The 20,889-nt window shown below is 44.8% G+C and overlaps 1 protein-coding gene across 6 annotated transcripts in view; it reads left to right on the forward strand.

Annotated features, from left to right (window-relative positions):
* The first annotated feature begins 122 nt into the window (after window positions 1–122).
* LOC122414994 (heparan sulfate glucosamine 3-O-sulfotransferase 5-like) overlaps window positions 123–20,889 on the forward strand; it is a 54,603-nt gene continuing 33,836 nt past the window's right edge. For 2 of the 6 annotated variants that reach the window (XM_043426739.1, XM_043426735.1), the window contains exon 1: window positions 123–309. The gene's annotated coding sequence lies outside the window, so the exon portion shown is untranslated. Of the gene's footprint in view, window positions 310–336; window positions 352–1,553; window positions 3,075–20,889 lie in introns of those variants that run through there. The other 4 variants (XM_043426738.1, XM_043426741.1, XM_043426736.1 and 1 more) reach the window with 4 other exon arrangements.

Genomic DNA, 20,889 nt, shown 5'->3' on the forward strand with positions numbered 1-20,889 from the left:
GTGGCGTTGCAGCGGTTGGAGTTCGAAGCTCGCGAAGTTGCGACATTCGGCGTTGGTGGCAGCACTGAACAACTCTGCGGGATTGTTACCCGAAAAGAAATTTAGACATTTAGACGCGCAGTTCCAGTCGATTCGAGTTTCAAAGTTCAACGATCACGTCCATGCTGTCCTGCAATCGGTAGTGAAAATCTTTCCTTCGAATCAGTGCCGTTACTACTTTTTTTTCTCTGTAAATTATTAAAACGGTGATAAGTTATTACGAGAGTTTAATCCGTGAAAATAAAGTTGAAACCGATGTGAACACATTGAGTGAGTTATTTGATCTTCCATCGTACATATACCATGTTTATGGTGCGATTAAAATTTTATTTTATTGTGCATATACATTTGTAATTGTGATAGTGTGTTATTCCTATTGTATCTGCCTATTCGCCTGAAACAAATTTCCTCGTCGATGATAACGCCATTCGAGAGTCATAAACCGCTGTAAATTTCGAGAATTCGCTCAGACATCGAATTTATTTGCACGATCATATCAAACTCGTGAGTTGTGCGTGAGTTTGCTTGTAAGAAACCATAATGAAAAAAGAGAAAAATATGAAATTTTGCGTTAAAACAATGTTATCGTTATTCAAGTCTCGAAAGAAAGCAATCCTCGCGTTATATATGCTTCATCTTTGGAGACTCGGTAAAGTCGTTCTCAGGGGAGTAAGCCTTTCTTACGAGCATAATATAGTCATTTTTCCCCTGAGCAGAGTTGTGGGGGTGGTCCAGCAGTAGTTGTTATACAAGGGGAAACACTACACCGTGGTTGACATAATGATTCTTCTCAGAGGAAAAAGCCCGGCAATAAGGGGCGAGGAGGGGGGGGGGGGGGCGGGGAAAGTGAGGTCGTTGAGAGATAACCCGCATAGGAAATACAACTTGGTCACAATCACGCGGGGATGTGCTGCAGATAAAAAAGGATAAATGAGGGTAAAAAATAAAGGGAAAAACGCCATAAAGATTCCCCTTGTTACTCGAGAGACAAACTTCTTTTTTCTTTTATACTTCGAAGATTATCACGAGAAATTTGCCTCAACGAAAAATAATCCACTCTAAGTAAATTCCATTAGTTTGTGCGATGCGGGGGGAGAAACTTTCAACAATTCGTGTCCCCGTAAAGCGTCGACATGTACAACAAATTAACCATATTTATGGTCTTGTAACAAAGCTCCGCTTCGCTCGGACGTTCCAACAGTTGAGTGCAAGTGACGTGACCAGCGTCTGTCTCGTGAAAAAGCTTCTCCCCCCCTCTCCCGGCGCCGTGCTCGAGAGCAGGGAAGGCGCGTAGGTGGTTGGCCGTCTCCCCACCGTGCAGCGTTCTTCGCCCTATGAGTGCGACGAGGGCGGGGCCGCGTGGCCAACGACTGCCCTGAGCGGCGTCCAACTCACTGGGCTCCGGCCGTGCGTCGCTCCACCGCTCCACTCCAGTAGAGCTGTAGAGCTTAGAGCTTAGAGCTCGGGCGGAGGAGCGCGAGCGTGTATAGCGCGGTAAAGCGTTCGAAAAACGTGGGTAGAGTGAGCGGGCAACGAGCGAGGAGGGGGAGGGAGTTTGGAATTTGCACGGGTGAGGTTAGTGGCTCTTACACAAGGGAATAGCGTCATGTAGCGAGCGTTCGAAGCGTGCATTCGCTACTATTGGTGTATCGAAGTACTGACGTAATACTACGAAGCGCGTGGCTCGTGTATGAGCGAGATTCTCGGTTCGGTGTGATGCTTTTGCGTAGGATTCGGTGTAGTACATAAAAAGTCGGTGTGTGGCCGGCTGCCTCCAACGCAGAAACTCGACGAGGTAGGGCTCCAGACTCGGGGCTTCTTTTTCTTCGTTTCTCTCTTTTTCTCTTCTACGACGACTACTATCGCGATAAAATTTCCTCCCCGCAGCCGCCCGCGGCCTCTCTCTCTCTCTCTCCCTCGCCGGTTTTCAACCCACAATGTGGGTGGAAGCCTGCGTGTTTCGCGTCCGAGAGCTCGTACCGGGATCTGTACTAGGCAGGAGACCGAACTCGCCAGTACATCGGGGTAGCTCGCGAGGGCAACACGCGTCGGCCGCCGATACAAACACCATCCCTTTTTATTTTATTCCCCCCTCGCTCTCGCGCCAAAGCGCGCTCAGCAAGACACTCGGGGCTTGTTAAGAGAACCAATCAAATGTAATATCAAATCGTCGTGCTCCTTAATTCACTCGCGGCTCTCAATACTCACTCGGCCCCCCCCCCCCCCCCCGCCGCCCCCCTCCCCCCTCGAACACACACTTCGCGTTATCTCCTTTCCCCTTCCCGGCTCGGACGATCCGGAACGTTTTTTACAATCGCTTACATCCTACTCTTTCTCGGAATCTCAACGTCGTTCCTAAAACTCGAAAATCTTTGACAGTGGTTCTTCGAATCCACGCGTTTATGACACTCCTTTATTCGATTATTATGCCCATTCCATGAATATTATCGGGAACCTCAACGGTTCCTCCAACGAATTTTGGGCCTCGCTTAAAAACCATTTTTCTCGTGTCAAAGTAATGGACATTCGTTGATCGCGATGAGGGTGGCTCGATGAAGGAAAGTGACGAATATTCACCCATTCGAGTTTTATTTTTATATCGTTTTTACTAACTTTTTTATATTCCGAACGAACGAAAACGGTGGTTCTGACCTTTTCCACCGACTCCACGTCGATTCGTGTCGTTCCCTCTTTTTTTTTTTTTTTTTCAAAAACAGTGAAATAAAGAAAGTGACAGTGCGTGCGTTTTTTTTTACGAGCATGACCTTCACTCGGGCTCCCAAGTGTGTCTCGTCGTAAACTCTTGCTTCTACTGCAAATTATTTTTGTACTAATGTGAAAATGAAGACTTCCAACGTGTCAACGAGCGAAGATATTCGTCGAACGATCACCGCCCGAGCATCATCAATTCTCTAATCACTCAATCTCCCCTTTGTTGTCAACTATTTGTTCATTTGTTTGCTTATACACATCGAGAAACACATCAAGCTCGCAGCTCGCGGCCCACTGACCCGACCTTGGTTCGGCCAGAACAGGTGAGACCAACCACCCCTTCGAAACTTCCCCTTTTCTACTTCCTTCGCGTTGTCTCGATTTTCTCATTTTTATTAGATCTCATTGACCTCGGTCGAGCATTTTTTTATTGTGAAATCTTCGGCGGGAATAAAAAGTTGGAGAATCTCGATAAAAATTCGAAATTCAGCCCCGAGCGGCGATTTAACTTAAAAACTTGAATGAAGCGTACAAAAATTGGATTTTATTGAAAAAAAGCGGATCGAGAGACCCGAAAATTCATTAGAGTACCGAGCACAGAAATATCGAGTGGGAATGTGGCATCGTGCGCTCGCCGGAAAGTTGAAAAACCCAAAGACTCGATCGATCCCCTTTTCCAGTTTATTTTTTCAAGCGTTTTCGCGCAAAACCTGCAATCGGATCTCGCACACATCCCTCTCGATCTCCACCGCCTCTTTTCTTGCGGTGCTCGAAGGATTTGTCGCGGGGTGGTTGCGAGGGGCTCGGTACGAGCGCGTGCGTGTCGTGCGTACCGTCCGAGGGCTGTTGTACACACACTCGCACGCACGTAAAGCGTGTCTGGCATTCTCCTCGAGGCGAGTAAGGCTTGAATCAACGATTAAGTTACACCCGAGCGAGCACGTGAAGCTCGTGACGCAAAAGAAAACAAACTCGAGCTCAAAGTCGGCTGTTTTTTCGTGTTTTCGTGTTCGATGGATTTCCGTACAGAAAAAAATAGAAACTCGTGGTTTCTCGTGAGTTTTGACAGCTCGGTATTGGATTGTGGAAAAAAACGAAAGAATTTCAGATCTTCGACGAAATTCTTCTCTCTCGATCCGACGAAAATGTTGTTCGGAATAAATAAATCTCCCGGAGACGTCACTGTTCGTAAAACTTGGAAAAAAGGTGACACGAGCGACGTGTCAGTCGCAATTAGAAGTGGAAGTTGGCCAAAGGCGAAGACGGGTTGAAGAAAAGGAAAAAAGCGATGTAATCGAGTCGCGTATGGAGTCTCGTGTCGCTCCTCGCTCGTGTTCTTCGGTTCGTGTCTCGTTCCGCAGCGTCTTCCTCAGCGCTCGTATTTCGTTCTTGCGGCTACGAAGAAGCGAGGAAAGATTCCCTCGTCGAATAACACACACTCGCTCACACACCCACGGGATTCACATGACTGGCGGAAATAATTTTCTCGTTTGGTAAATTTGGACGAAGCGTGGAAAAGGACGCTGCACAAATGTCAATTCGCGGCTCGTTTTATTTTCCCAGCGTAAATTCGACGCTCCTCGAATTCCACGGCGCTCAATTGACTTTTCAAGTGAAAAATTCTTCGTACAATGTTCTTTTTTCTCTCTCTTTTTCAATCGAAACATTCTACAAAGTCAATTCTCGTATTTCCACTCGAAAACGTCAAAAGTATCGCAAAAAATGTGTGCCCAAGAGTCCTCGTCGCAAGTCGCGCTCCGCGGGCGCGTATTTTTTCTAGTTTTTTTTCCACCCGTAAAATTGTGTTTTTTATATTCCGCCTGATGGAAAAAACGTCTCGAGCAGGTGTGGCAAGTCGAATTGGAGCGACTCTCGACGAGTTTCTCCACTTTTTCCCGAGGGACGTAAGTCCTCCGCGCGTTTTTCAAGCCTCGCAAATTTTCTTCTCGAACTTTAAACAGCTTTTGCTCGTTTTTGTCCCTTGCATCGAGCCGGGCTTGAGTGCTGGCTCGCTGTCTACGCGTGACGAATGCCCCTCGGCTCAGACACGTTTTTTCCCTTCTCGAACCCCTCGAAAGAGCGGATGGTCGCGGGGCGATGTAACTCGCGTTTTTCGGCTGGCAAATAATGACGTCGTTATGAATTCTTGGCGAGGAGAAAGCACGACGAATCGAGGGGATAAAAGTCCGAGGATTCGCGGACGACGACGACGAATCCATCGTCGTTATTATCCTCGCTGCATTTTCACCACTTTCCCCTCGCACTTGATCAAATTTATACGCGGATTTTTCTCCGTTCACAAAGCCCCTCGTCGTCGATCACAATTTCCGCGAATCCCTCGAGCCTCCGCTTCACGATTCTCACCGTCACAGCACCAGTCGCCGAGGCAGAAACAGACAGAGAAAGCTCTTTTCATTTAAGCCTCGAGGGTCCATCCCCAAAGTTTGACCAAAACTTTCGAGCTTCCCTCGCGACGGGTTCTCCCAACGAGGAGAATTACGTTGCCGAGTGAATGCAGACATAATGAGCTCGACGCTCCTCGAGCGCCGATCGAGGGATTGAGAATTCATTCTAAATTCTTCTATTTTTTTTTTGTAAAACTCTTCATTTTTTCATCAAACATTCAACATTGTTATTCCTTGTAAATTCCTTCATTTTTTTTCAACTCACTCAACTCAACTCAACAATTATTATTATTTCTTTCGTTCTCTCAGCAAAAGACTCGATTTTATTTTTCATCCTTTTTTATCTTTTATCTTTTAAGGTAACTCCTGTACTGCGTGCTAGTCAAACGAGTGCTGAATTTTCAAAACGCTTTTAGATCAAGTTTAACGTACCGATTAAATGTATTGTTAGTGGATTTGTAGTACAGCACATCTTATTAAAATGTAAAAATATGAAAAACGCTAGTTTTCCAAAAGCATCAACTGATGAATGCAAATTTCCACGCTGACACATATTCACTGGTATTTTTCAAAGAATTATCTGCCCTTTTTCATCGATTTCGTTGCAACAAGTCTCATTTTCTTCGTCAACTGGTCCTCTATGAATCCACCGTGTAGTTGTTTTTTTAAATTGATCGTTTCACTGTTGCAGCTAATTGTTCATTAAGTGAAAAAACTTTTTCATTCATAATTTCTGAAGGAATGAGTTTAAAGGAAGATCTACGTGGTGAATTCGTACACGGAGAGACTTTTATAGCAAAAATAACTATGTTTTTGTAGTTACGTCGGACCACATCGATATTATAATAATAATCGCTACGGAGTGTGTCAAATAATGCAAAAGTTTGGGGAACCATTACCACAGTTCATCAAGAGACGCGGTAGCGGCTCGACGCCAAGTATTAAAAAAAAAAACGAAAGTGTAAAAGAAAAGTCAGCGCGAGCCCTGCCATACTCTTATATACGCGAATATGTCGATTTATGACGTCATAACGTTTTTCAAACCTAGTAAATAACGCGCAGCACTATATCAAAAATCAATACCGAGCGAATTTTGATCAAAAACATAATAAATTATGAAATGATTTAATGAAAATTGTGCTATACGAAAAATTGCACAGTTTCGTATTTTCCCTTTTACCGCACTGAATTTTGCTCAATAGCATAGCAAAATTCATGCGTCCACCAATTATTCGAGGCGTTGCGAGTGTAAACATGAAAATAAACCAGTGGCATACAGTGAAATTTTAAGCAGTTTGTCCAGTCCAATTGACCAATTTTTAACGTTTCACCAAAGAGACGAGTGACATTCAAATATGTCGTTCTTACATCGTTCGATGTAAGAATGTCGCAGACATAAATTTTGCCTGTCGTACATAGTAAAATTTGAAAGAACTGCTTTCGGCATCAAAATTACGTGAATTGTAATAGAATGGCGATATAGAACAGCGCTGATATAAAACATGGCAAATTTTTCTAGCAAATTTATCCGAAATATTCATATAAAAGTCTCTCCGTGTAGAGGATCAGTTGAGGAACAAAATGAGAGCTGGTGCAATAAAATCGGTTAAAGAATACAGACGATTCTTTGAAAAATAGCTGTGAAAATGTGTCATCATGGAAATTGGCATCTATCAGTTGATAGTTTTGCAAAACTATCGTTTTAAATATCTTTTCACGTTAATTAAATATGCTTGAATATATATATCTACTAACAATAAGTTTAATCGGTACGTTGAACTTGGTCTAAAAGCGTTTTGAAAATTTAGCACTCATTTGACTAGCATGCAGTACAGGAGTTACTTTAAGGAGGGTGGCTAAGTTCGTCAAATTGATAAGAAATTGATCAAATTTGGCGATAATGCTCTTCAACATGAAGTGCGAAGACACAATTTTTTTCAAAATTTTCTTCTCCTTAGTTATCGAGTAATTACGGATTAAAGCAGATTTCTTATGCCCGGAATGTATGGAAACGCTATGCTTATACACTTGAACTTTAGTGATCAATTACTCGATAACTGTACAGAAGAAAAATCTTTAAAAATTTGTATTGTCAAATTTGGCCCTAAAGAATATGTTCACCAAATTTTATTAAATTCTTATAATTTTGAAATTTTTAATGTATTTAACATGGTTTAGCATGGCAACATTGTATCGTCGGTAGCCACCCTCCTTAACCCTCCCGAACCGTATGTTGCTTCTACGCAACACGCGCTTCCAGGCCCAATAAAACTGCATCGGTCAGTAAGGTCGGGGTTCTAACTGCCTATTTCCATGAAGCAAGGTTAGATTGCACTTTAGATACTCCTAAACCAAGAGATAAACTGCTTTAACTCATCGAAATATCAATATGAAGTCGGCGTTTCATGTTGACTTGGCGTTGTGTGAAAAGGTGCTTTAGTTATCGCAAAGGAAAAGTAAGTACACATTTTTTTTTCGAACTCCAAACGTTATATTCTTTCAAAAGGAAGCTAATACGATGTAGTTAAGGTATTCGGTGCTAGATTCATTACTAAATTTTCCTGATTTTGCTCCTCAAGGACCTGGTTCTGCGCGCAGCGAACATTCAAAAATTCATATTTCCCAACAAAAAACTGAAATGTCACAATGGGTTCGGAAACTAGAAAGTATTTTGAGATAAAATTATGAAGGGAATCATTTTCCGTCAACGCGAAATAGGTCTCGGTCTGAGAGGGTTAAGGACGGGATTTTTACTGTCAAATCGAGCTTTTTTTACAGGAAATTTGTGCACAATGTCGACGAATTTTTCAAGCGAGTGCCCGACCAAACTGGTCGTCGATATTTCGACCAAACCCTTCCTTAAACCGAGTTGAGTGATTTGTGTTGTTTAAAAAACTCAATTTTTGTTGTCAAAGTCTTCATTTTTGGAGCAAATATTCGGCATTAATATTTTTTTTCATTTTCCTATAGTCAATGCCTTGATTCAATATTTGATCGACTTTATTCGACGTTTTTTTTCTTTTTAAACCGAACCGACTACTTGGAAATTTGTTTAAAAACTCAATTTTTGTCCGAAAAATCATTGATTTTGGAGCAAATATCAAGCAATTATTTTTATAACTTTTTTATCGAGTGAAAAGCTTGATTTTATTTGAAATCGAGTTGACTACGTTTTTGTAACGCGAAAAGCCTCATTTCTGATGACGCTGATATTTGCAACGTTGGAGTCAACGAAACGATGTAAAAAACTCAAATAATTCCAGCAAATCTCCACTCGTCTTACCTGCCGAATTCGCCGAATTCGTAGTTTTTCAACCCACACCGAATGATTCGTGAAATGAAGAATTGGTGAACTCCAAATCTTTTTTTTCTCCTTCTCGTTGGTCTCGAACCCCCTTCAGCGTCGTAATTCCTGTCGAAGAATCTTTATTTTTCGAGAAAGCATCGAGCGCCCATGATTTCTATAATTTGTCCAATAAACTCGATAATATACGCTGGATCGGGAAATTCATTGAAAGAGGAGAAATTCTGGTGGGATTATCGCTGCAAAGAGTGCACGGTTTGTTCAGCTGTGTCACGTATCTCGGGGGGGTCTGACGAAACGGGGAGTCGGACCACTGGAGAGCGGCGTCGGAGCCGGGGCTAAGCTTTATCGCAGGTTGTTCGTGGCCAGGTTTTTTTGACGTCGGTGCCGGGCAGCTCACGTAGCCGTTTGGAGAATGCTCGTATGGCGAGGGGTGCGCAACGAGGCCGCAGCGGAGATTTGTAAGCGCGCCAAAAAATTCAATTCTTCTTGGCATTGTTCGGTAACGAAGGCGCCCCGCGCGCGCGAATCGGCGGGATTGTTTCGCCGCGGATTTACGAGGCGCGGGTTCCTTTTCCTGAAATTCAATTTCCTCGAGTTAAAACTCCCCTCGGAAGGACTTCCGAGTCGAAAAAATGGACAAACACTCCGAGAGACTTTGCACCGCTCGCTGTGAAAATGGTCTCACGTGGACGGGAAAACAGCGGAAGGCAAACACGGAACTGAGGGCTTGAAAAAGGGGCTGAAAAGCAGCTCGGAAAACGCAGCGGAAAGGGATCCGCAGTTTTGATGCTTTCTTTGTTCGGGAAAAACGTTAACCAGGTGACAAACCGAGGTGACGCGACCGTTGGGAATTCTCCGACCCTTCTGGCTCCTGCGAGTGTTTCAGTGTCGACTGCTGCCTCCCCATTTTCCCTCGGTCTCTCTCTCCCCCCCTTCTACTTCCACGATTTCTTGTCCATCTCCGTTTCTTCTTGACCCCCTTTTGTTTCTATAATCTCGGAGCAGTCGAGCGCTTTTTTAACTCTCGCGAAGCCCGCTCGACCCGCGCGTCGTCGGTAGTTCGCTGAAGCGGACGTTTCTCGCTGCCCGAAAAAGCTCATTTGCCACTCTGAGGCAAGCGATCGAACTGAATTTATTCGATTGCTTCTTTTCCTGCCTGCGCACACTCGCCCGGCGAATCGTAACGACGCGGAAGCTCCTCCAATTATTAGAATTTTTCAAAATAAACAATAAACTCGATAAAAAGGGACTTGAAGAAGGAGAAACGAGAGTGGCTCCTCAGGGCTCGACGGACTCGGCTTTCACCCAGTCTCCGGGACTCTCTCCTCGGGTTTTAAGGCGGCTTTGTATGCGAGGTAAGCGCGTGTCCTGAGCAGACGACGAGAATCCTCGAGAAAATCCTTCAACTCGACACGTTCTTCTCCCCCGTTTGATAGCTCTTTTCACCGCTTTTTTTATTCCCTCTCTCTCTCTCTATTTTATGTTGCAACTTCCTCACTCGACGACCTTTTCAAAGCTGAAAGTTGCAATCGAGCTAATTCAGGCTCCGGAATTTCATCCTGTTTTTCCCTCCCCCATCCACCCTCCCCACTCTGCTCGATGCTCCCTTCCCATTCTTAAGGAAGTTGAAGCGATCTATATACGAAAAATACATTAGATTTTATTATTCCAAAATAATGAATTTAAAATTTACGTGAATCTTCTTGAATAGCGCTTAATTATGTGTGAAAAATTTTAGGAGGTTTCACGGCCTGTAATCGAGATATTCATTGTCGAAAATGACAAGGTTAAACATGGGCTCTTATGGAAGCTTTCAAAAAATTGCAAACTTCAACAACAAATATCTCAATTTCACGACGGTGAACCATCGGCATATCCCGCCAGAAGTTTAATACTGTCTTAAGCTTTCTGTTTAAAAAATTTCAATGTGCAAAGTTGGAAAATAGTTTTAACATAAGATACGCTTCAACCTCCTTAATTCAAGTGTAACATTAATTATTATCCAGAAATACCTTTATTTTAATCACTTAAGCTTGTTACAACATTTATTCTCGGCTATTGAAAATTGCGTTGAAACAAAGACAAAGTTTGGCAACGTTGCGTTATTTCTTCGCATACTCAGCTGTTGGCTCCGATGCAAGCACCGAGCCCTTTGCCTCGTTTCGCCCGGCGTTTTTGGAGGTTCTTGTGTCAACGTCTGCTTGTCAAGGAATCGCTGCCGTTGGTCTCGTTGCAACGTCGCCCCATTTCTACGCCGCAGTAAATAACTATGTTTTTATAGTAACGTCGGACCACATCGACATTATAAAAATAATCGCTACGGAGCGTGCCAAATAATGCAAAAGTTTGGGGAACCATTACCACGTTCATAGTAAATAACGCGCTGTACTATATCAAAAATCAACACCGAACGAATGAAGCGATTTGATGAAAATTCAGGAGATAACACACCAGTTTCTCGGTGCCTACGAAAAATTGCATAGTTTCGTATTTTCCCTTTTACCGCACTGAATTCATGCGCCCACCAATTATATGAGGCGTTGCGAGTATAAACATGAAAATTAATCAGCGGCACATCGTCAAGTTTCGAGCATTTGTCCACTCGCATTCAGCAATTGTCAACATTTCGCCGAAGACACGAGTGACATTCGGATATCGATACATCGTTCGATGTGAGAATGTCGCAGACCTAAATTTGGCCTGTCGTACACATAGTAAAATTCGAGAGAACTGCTTCCGGCATCAAAATTACTATGGACTTTGGTGAAATGTAATAGAATGGCGATACAGAAGAGCGCTGCTGCAAAACGTAGCAAATTTTTCCATGTATTCATCGGAAATATTCGTATGAAAGTCTCTCCGTGTATGTAATATGATCGTGCTGATCCGAAGTGTCGTTTTTCAAATGAATTTCTTCATTGACGAGAGTGAGAAGCAAAAAAGTGTGAAGGTAACGACTTCGTGGGATGGAACCGACGCGATGAATTGGCTTTTTACTCAACTTTGAGGTTGAATTTCTCCAAAATGACGAATAGAAAGATTTTTCTAGATGCGCATCTATTCGCCTCGAAAATTAGAAGCAACAAGCTCAATTTACCGGGGGAGTAGAGAGACGATTATTGCCTCGTGAAATAATATCTGACGGTTGATCATTCGGACTGGTGGGAAATATTAATCCGTTCCGACGTCTAGCCTTAATGGAGTCACATTAGTTGGAGTGTGTGCGAGCACGGCCAGGAACACTGGCTCGGAAGCGTGTCGGAGGCAAGCTCTTGGAATTTATCCAAGACTCGAGCCTGCTCGTAATGGAAGTGGCGATGGCAAAAAGAGAGCAAGAGCTGAGTGAGCTCTCGCAGTGAGAACGAAATTGCCCTAATACGATACTCCTTTCGATGCTAACCCGATAAAGTACGATTTGAGATATGTGAGAAGAAACGCACACAGAAGAGGCCCGCCCGGTGCCAGAAAGAAGTGAAGAAAATGCTGGGATGCGTGACGAAAATTGAAATGATTATGAGCACGATCGAGCTCTCGTGTCACACGTTAATTCGTGCCTCGAATAGTCCTCGCGCTCTCATGAATCCATAATTAAAACATTATCCAAAAGTTTTTTTTTTTTTTTTTTTTTTTTTTCAATCAAACTGCGAAAGATCAAAGGTTTGTCGATTCAACGGCAGGATTTACTTTCTGCGGAGTGTCGAATGATGGAAATTTCTCGTGGAGGGAGCGAGGGAAGCCGAATTATTTCGCACAACTTTCGCCTCGCCGCGAGCTCGTCCACGCTCTTGAGTGGCTCGAATGCCGATGATCGAGTCGTGCGAGTCGTAATCGTTCGTATGAATAAACGAGGATAAACGATGAGTTTATTGATATTTCGTTGTCTCGACGAGGGATTTGTTGAGCTGCGGCACCGAAGCTTTGTTCCTTCGAGCGATAACTCGGCCAAGTCATTCGACCAAGTTTCTTTCGGATAATAAGATTTTGTACTGGGCGTGCGGAATCCGACGAGGAGTTTCTCGGACTCGGAGCACGATCGCCTGCTTCGATCGTTTTCTATTTTGACGATTGCACTGCTCCTCGTCGGAGGGGAATTGCCTCGTTAAATGTTTTTTCACCAACTGCATAATGGCTCTCGAGCTTTCTCATGGACTGCACAGTTGCTGCTCTGCTCTGCGAGAAAGAAGGGAAACAGAAGTAAATAAATAAACGAGAGCTTCTTTTGAAAATACTGATGGAAAGTTGGCCTGCTGTGGACTGATACGCTGGCGCGATAAGCACCCGGCATTATACCGATTTAAAGAGCGCCCACGGAGCAGCTTCGGCCTCACCACTCGCTCCAAACTTCGCACTCATAAGCCAAACGCTACGCGGACTCGAGCCCGCTTCCTCGTACCTTATTCGTTTCAACGTTTAAAGTTCCATCTACAGCTCCGCGACTCGTAACTAGAAATGAACCAGGGGAATTATACGAAACTGTTAACTGCGAGGAAAACTCGGAAGAAAAACCAGTTCGTCGAACTTGCTCGAGTTTCGTTCCTGGAAACGAGATCCATTCGTCGATCTTTCGACGTTCAAAGTCAAAAACTATTCGGCTCAGTCGACAAAAACTTGCGGAAATTCCTTGTCCGTCGATCAGCTGAAGGAACGCAGCGAAGAGTTTTCCTGAGAAGCACATTTTGTTGGAAAAGTATTCAAATATTTGTTGATTGCCCGTAGAAGGACGAATCAAATGTCGATTTTTCGAAAATACGAACTTTTCACATTCGTACACGGATATACTTTTATAGCAGAAATTGCTATTTTTATAGTAATGTCGGACCACATCGATATTGTTATAATAATCGCTACAGAGTGTGTCAAATAATGCAAAAGTTTGGGGAACCATTACGCGTTATTAGCACAGTAAATAACGCGCAGCACTACATCAAAAATCAACACCGAGCGAATTTTGATCAAAAACATACTAAATAATGAAATAATTTGATGAAAATTCAGGAGATAACACGGCAATCGTTTCTCTGTGCATACGAAAAATTGCACAGTTTCATGTTTTCCTCTTTACCGCACTGAATTTTGCTCGCAATAACATAGCAGAATTCATGCGTCCACCAATTGTACGAGGCGTGCGAATATAAACATGAAAATAAACCAGTGGCACATAGTAAAATTTCAAGCAATTTGTCCAGTCGAATTCACCAATTTTCAACATTTCGTCAGAGACACGAGTGACATTCGGATATCGATAAATCGTTCGATGTAAGAATGTCGCAGACCTAAATTTTGCCTGTCGATACAGAATAGCGCTGCTGCAAAACGTAGCAAATTTTTCAATGTATTCGTCCGAAATATTCGTATTTATAAAAGTCTCTCCGTGTGTGGTCTGTAAAAACTGCATCGAAATGGAAACTATCGAAATACATATTTTCGAGGAAATACGAATTCAAAGGAGAAAGTCGATCGTTAATAAGAATTTAAAATAACTTATTATTTTTCTCCAATCTGCAATTGGACCGTTCTGCAATTTGGTTATTCGACGTATCGAACCCTGCCCGATGTCGAGTCCCCATCGGTTTGTTTTCCCACAATTTCGTTGGTTCAATCTCCAGCTCGATTTTCGCAGCATCCCCAGCAAACAGCTGGATCTCTTCGCCTCGTTCGCTCGTTCCGTCGCGGGCGTCGCGGGGTTGGAAAAACCGAAAATATAATATCAAGCAATTCGTTTGAGTGTACAAATGAAAAGGTAACGTTGAATCATTTGGGACCGGCGCGAGGGGCTAAAGTTGAGAAAAGCCTGCGTGGATGAAGCCGCGGCGATTAATCAAAGCGAGAAAAAATATTATTCGCGTCTGTATTCATTATTTATTTGTACGTTGATAAAGCCGCGCGAGAGTCTCGCGGCGAGGGAACTTTCGTTCAGTTTTTAAGGTTACAAGCTCGTCTATATTATAGCACGTTAACTCGTTTCTGTTGGCGTACATCTGCGCCAAAACGTGACGTTGACCAGAGCCGTGTGCTGCGGGGCTCATAAAAAAAGATGAATGAATGCAAATGGAGGGAAGAGACGCGGCGAGAGAGCTCGTGGCGTTTCGTGAATTCGCGGCGAGATATGCCGAGGGTGAAAAAAGCGTAAAACGAAGAGAGTTAATTTTCCGCTCTTATTTACATGCTCTGAGATCCTTTTCTCTCCCACTCTCTCTCTCTCTCTCTCTCTCTCTCTCTCTCTCTCGTTCTCCAAAAACGAAGAGGAAACGAAAGTGGATAGAAGAGGCGAGCATAATTTCAGCGTTTCCGGAGTGGATTAAAAAGCCCTGGACGCCAGGCGTTGGCGGGGGGCCGAAGAAAAGGAGGAACGCGAGCGGGTGGGAAGATGCTGGAGTTTTCGCGTGGCATGAAAAAATTGAGGGTCCTCCAACGCCCATCAATTTCGGAGCTTCGATCCTTTTTCTTCGTCCCACCTCCGGCGGCCGCCAGGCGTTTGTGGCCCCGGATGACCGGCACTTGCGTCCCATTCCAGGTCGGGTGTGCTCGCGCCCTCGGGCCGATTGTTACCCATCCATTGACGAGACCTTTTCGGCCTCGACGCCACTTTCCGGAGGAAAAGGCCGGAGAAAGAGGGATTCCAATTTTTTTGATGTTTTGTCGCGGAGGCTTTGTCAAATGTTGATGATGAAAAAAGACGCGGAAAAACGCTCTTTTATCTACAATGGAATTGGCTGGTATGGAAGCGCGAGGAAAAGCGACGTCGATCAACGGATCTTCAATCTTCACGATTTCGGACACAAATAACGCCCCCCTCACAACTTCTCGCTCAATGCGAATCGATCCAAACAATATTTTCCGTGCTGGAAGCGAGAGAAAAAGCTTCGGAGTTTGTTCAGTGAATTTTTAACTCGTCGCTCTCGAGAGTTTAGCGTTTTTCCATTCTTCCATCTACTTTTGCCGTAGGAATATAAAGTTATAAATAAATTGAGCTCGCTCCGTCCCCCCGCCCCGGATCTTTCCTGCTTTTTCAACTTTTTCTCTCGCCGCGCTCACCGTAATCCCTCACTCCGGCTCCCAATCCTCCGTCATTCTTGTGCATTATTTGTTCCTCGGGACGAGAAAACCCACCGACACTTTCCCTATCCTTTTTATATTTTACATTCTGGTACTCGCGCCCAGACACAACCACTGCACCGGCATCGGAACAATAAGAAACTCAATAAAACACGACGCTCGCGAGAGAGCTGTGCACTTCTCAGAGACTCGCGCGACTCCCTTCCGCGCGCGTGCACATCGCGGAACGAAATTACGGTCGGTACTTTGATTACCTTCGATTCATCGGGAATTCATAGAATAAAAATTCTCCCACGAGCACCCGCGCTCTCCGCGTTCGGGCACGTTTCAAAACTAACTTTCTTATCGATCTTTCAACACTTGCAAATAACGTTATAGCCCCAGCTGCAGCTGGTCTTGTTACATCTTTGAATAATCTTGCGATACAAGCTTTGAGAAAGAACGCTCCAGGTGCTGAAAGCCTCCAAAATAACGCCTTTTATATTTTCTTTACGAAATGTCGACTTTGAATCTCTGCGGTGAGCACGAACGAAATTGTAGCCGTTTTCACAAAAATTCTCCAAGCCGCATAACCACTGATTCAAGAAAAAATGTGAAAATTTAAATAAACAATAAAATTCACAAAAAAATTATGCTCGTAGAACAAAATCCATTCGGCTGGTCAATAAAATTCTCAATTTTTCCGAACTGACGAATGATTCAGTGCATGCTTTGAAGAAAATAATGTTCGAATCTGCCCCATTTTCGTCCAACTGAAGAGATTTTGTCCGATGAACAAGAATTCTGAACGAGAATTTCGGTTCTACCTTCCAAAAGCTCGGAATTCGTCAATCGATGCCAAGCTAAATTGAAAATTGTCGTTTTCACTAAGCGAAATGTGGCCTGACACCGTGCCAATGAAATATACGATCATCCCAAGATTGAGCAAACTGCAAATTCATGCTCTCCGAAGAAATTGCACTAAACCGAAGCAAACTCTTCCACCAACATTGTCATCGAATCAACAATATTTTCTCAGCCTTTGATTATTGCATTGATTTCGCGAATACTTCGACCCGCTGGCGAAAGTCTCAAAAATTTGAAAAAACTCCCCCTAGCGTGACTCCCTCCCAGAATTAAGAGTCGAATTTTTCCCACCGATTTTCTCAACATTTCCAACTCGCCATCTTCGCGTGCTCAGCACAAGTTCGTTGCAGCAATTCGAAATTCAGACACGTGTATAACAAACGGTTAATCCACCAACAGATCATAAATATTTACAGCCCTACAGCTACGATCACTGTCATGTTGGGGGGGGTGTACTATGATGCAGAGTGTAATACGAGGTTACTGAACGTATTGCAGTACATGCACTCGAATATTTTACTGTTCTCCTTCGCGTATCGTGAATATAACAGTAGACATTTCATGGATGTATCATAAATACGTGACGTTGGTGCTGGCAGTGAAGCGTCATTTTTCGCACGTACTAGAATCCCTCGATTTTTATCATTGTCTGTCCGAGAGGTGAATAAAAATGCTCTTTTTTCGTGCTTTCCTCATTATTTCGGGCTCTGGCTGTCGGTCGGTGGTGCGGCTGAGTATCCGCGGTGGATTTCTGGATGAGGACGTTGAATGACAGAAATGGGAGTGGAAAGGACGCTGAAAAAGTGGAATTTTTGTTTTCATTAATATTCGATTGGGTGGTCGGGTGCGGTTGGCAAATTTGATAAACGGAGATGAAAATGGAGGTTCGCTCCCCGGGGCTGCGTCAGTCATTGTCATTTTTCCGAGCTGCCCCGAGACCTTTCGATCCTCGGTGTACCGTTGCGGGCACCAGAGTTTCGTAATTATCGAGGGGAATGATCGGAAAAATGGCGTTTGGCTATCCCGTGTGCGGGAGTTTTCGGGGCTCGATTTTCCGCGAGCGTCGAATTCGCGGTCCGATGGAATCGCGGCATTAGCGGCGGTGTGTTTCGATGTCGAATTTTGTGTTTTTAAAACGGTGATGATCTTTTGCCGTTTGTCGAGAGGCACTCGGTTAATTGAGGAAAAGAGAAACGTGCGTGCAAACAGGGAGGATCGAGAGCCGCAGCGTTTTTTGGGGCCGGGCGCGTTTTATTGGCAAGCCAACGCGCCGAGGATCGAACCGCTTTTATTTACAGTTTCAATCGTCCCCGCCGCGGATGAGATCGCAAGGGCGCTGGAGAAAAATTTAGGTCAGCCTCAAAAGCTTCTCGCTTCCCCGATGCTTCGCGCAGTTAATTGCTCCGATCACTGCTGCGCGGGCCCATAATTAGACAATTATTATTAATAACATTGGTGAGATAATAATGAAACACGCGGTGTAAGAGGAGATTCGTCATTCGGTCGAGAGCGAAGCCACCTTCGTGAATTATTCTTCGGCGGGGCTTGGAAGCGTGGCTTTTAATCATGCGAATGCCACGATTAAGCAGGATTCGAGCTTATTCCCGGGGAACGTTGGCTCCGTCATTTGAGCTATAACCGAATTTTTCACCCGCTGGATTATTCATTCGGAATAATTCACGTTTTAACGACTCGATTGCGCGCGGTGGAAATTGGAATTAAATATTCGTTTAGAGAGCATATCCCCGCGCATAATTCATCCTCCGTTGCGTGTTATTATCGCGGCGAACTCTCCATTATTCATCATCGAGTCCCGCTAATTGGCCGCTAATTATATTTTCATTAAAAAAATAATGTGCTTGTCAGATCGGGCTTGAGTCGCGATCCCTCAACGTGTACGAAGGAACGCGCGCGATCGAACGAAACTGCAATTAAACCGAGAGTTTCGTCGCATCGAAATACTGGAGCGAGACCCGGAGCTCCGACGGCGAAAAAACTGAATTTCCAACCCTCGGAAATGAGACCGCGGAGGAAATCGTCATCTGCTCCCTTTCTCTACCCCAGCCCGTTTGGGCCTCCGGTTTTTTCGTACGGCGAACCACAACGAATGGCCCAGTGGCGAATATAATCTCGATGAAATTACAGCCTCAATGAAAACCCGGGCTCGGAGTGCTAATTGTTCGCAAACGGTCGTCGTTATTTCTCATTTTCTTTTCTTCCGAAGCTCCTTCTGTTCCTTCCGCGTTTATGTCGTTCACCAAAGTGGATACTCGAGTCGATACGCGTGTGTCGAGGGAGAAAGAGAGCGAGCGAGCACGGGGGCGCTGGAGGGGTTGGAGCCTAAAACGCGAGGGTTCCAAGAGGGCACAGGAAGGGGTAAAATCCTCGGTATAGTATCGATCCAACGAGGCCCTATCTTCTACAGCACTAATTCGCTTAATTGGCCTCGCAGTTACGGCTAACCTTATCTTACGTGTTCGATCTCTCACGGGGTTGTAACTATCGCGGGGGGCAGTCGATCGGGGCGGTTGAAAAGCGCGGGGGGGGGGGGGGAGGGGGAAAGCGCAATATCGAACGACATGTCTTTCTCAAACGCCAAACGCTTGTACACGAATTGAATTTTCGAAGAGTCGATTAAATCCGCTCGATCTAGGGGGTGTCCGAAAAGCCTCCGCGAGACTTACTTTCCGCACAATTTAGCCTCGCCTCGCTCCTCCCCGGTGGACTTTCGAGTCTATCGAACTTTCGGAAAGCTTTCGCAACACTTTAGGAGCGTTCGTTGCAACCGTTTGACCGGTTAACGCGCGCTGGTTAACCCCCCGAGAATTCTCCGCGATTGGAGAATCGTGCCGCGAAAGTTTGAGCCTCTTGGCAAGTCCGGCAACTACGCGAGAATCTCGCAGCCGCACTCGCGGTTCGATATTAAAAAGTTGACGGTAGAAAATTCTCCGGCGAAGTCGAGAAACCTGCGGGAAATGCCAAAGTCCGGTGGCTCGCAGGAGCTCGCTTTTTAACGGAGCTTCTTCACTGCGCATCGCGTCGTAGCTCCTCCAATCATATCGCAATCCCCTTAATGCTCGAATCGTTAGAAACTAATGGCATTTGCCGGTGGGAAAAACGAGCTGGGGGCCAAAATCTCTGCAGGATTGTCCTCGAGACTCGCCCCATTCTCTTCAACCTTGACGATTGAACGTTATGATAATCCCGCGCGCGCGGGGGAGGCCCGACGTTCCTCGGATCCGCCGCCACTTCCTAACTGCTCAAACGACGACGACGAGAACTTTTCTACTGAGCTTTTCTACTCTCCGGGAGACAAGATCGTTCGCAGAAACAATGAAAATGGAAATCTTTGAGCCTTGGACGCGAGGACTCGCTTCCATCTCCGTCGTGTATTACAATGCGCGAAACATTTTCTCTCGTGCGCGACGCGACGCGACGCGTCCACGCCGGATGACTGAGCGGCCTCCAACTTCGGCAATTGCTTTCTCCCCCGGAGCCCTCTTCCCACATTTGTTCAGCGATTTGCATAAAAACTTTTTTCGAGCTCCCGCACAAGCATCGACGTCTCCCGGAGATTAAACATCCCCCGCAGAGTTTTCTGTTGCATATATGCGACAATGCGCACGTGTGCCTCTCTCGCCGTGGAGCAGAGAGGATCAAAGCCGAAAAGCTTCGACTCGCCGGAGATTGCACGTCACGCATGACGTTTCAACGTGCATGCACACCGAAAGGGATTTCTGTACAGAAAGAGAGTCACAGAGGAAGGGAGACCCTCGCCCTGAATGAGATCAAAGTCCGGCAGGATTGACCGGGCACCGAAATAAAGTGCTTTTCAAACGCGGAGCCCGAAAGCTGCACAGAAACCTCGACGCGGTTTGTCGAGCTCTGCGCGAAACTAGAAAAAAATCGAGAAGAAAAATGACGACTAATTTTCCCGGTCGTTTTTGACGAATCGATATCGACTCGCCCCTCGCGATGGTTTACCTCCCAGCAAAATATTCCATCGCGCACGAGTTCGTCAACTCGCTCTTAAGGGAGTCCTGCTTTCGGAAATAAAAAAAATCGATTGTTTTCGGGAATGTTTTTGAACAGACGGAAATGACTGACGATAGGCAACTTTTCGGTGTAGTTTCGAGTATGAAATAATTTTTTTCGTGGGAGAAATACTCATTTGTACATGGTTCATGCGCGTAGTCTCAATGTCGAAGTTTCTCAGCTGGAGGAACGTGGAGGTCGTAATTATTGGCTGCAACGAAAATTCACACATTCGTTTTCCATTTTCATACATTTTCCTTCCACACGGACCTATAAAAACCCGAAAATATTGCGAAATTCTATATTTTTAGCGAGTTTGAAAAAAAACGCTTTTAAGAAGAAGAATATCGCTTCAACGAGCTGTAATTACAGAATTCCGCAATTTTTTCGCGTTTTTATGGGTTCGTATGGGAAGCAAAGTGTATGAAAATGGAATAAAAATTTGGAATTTTTGTCGCAGACAACGATTACGATCTCCGCATTGTACGC

Source organism: Venturia canescens, chromosome 8 (genome assembly GCF_019457755.1).
Source record: "Venturia canescens isolate UGA chromosome 8, ASM1945775v1, whole genome shotgun sequence".
In the NCBI taxonomy this organism is placed as follows: Eukaryota; Metazoa; Arthropoda; class Insecta; order Hymenoptera; family Ichneumonidae; genus Venturia; species Venturia canescens.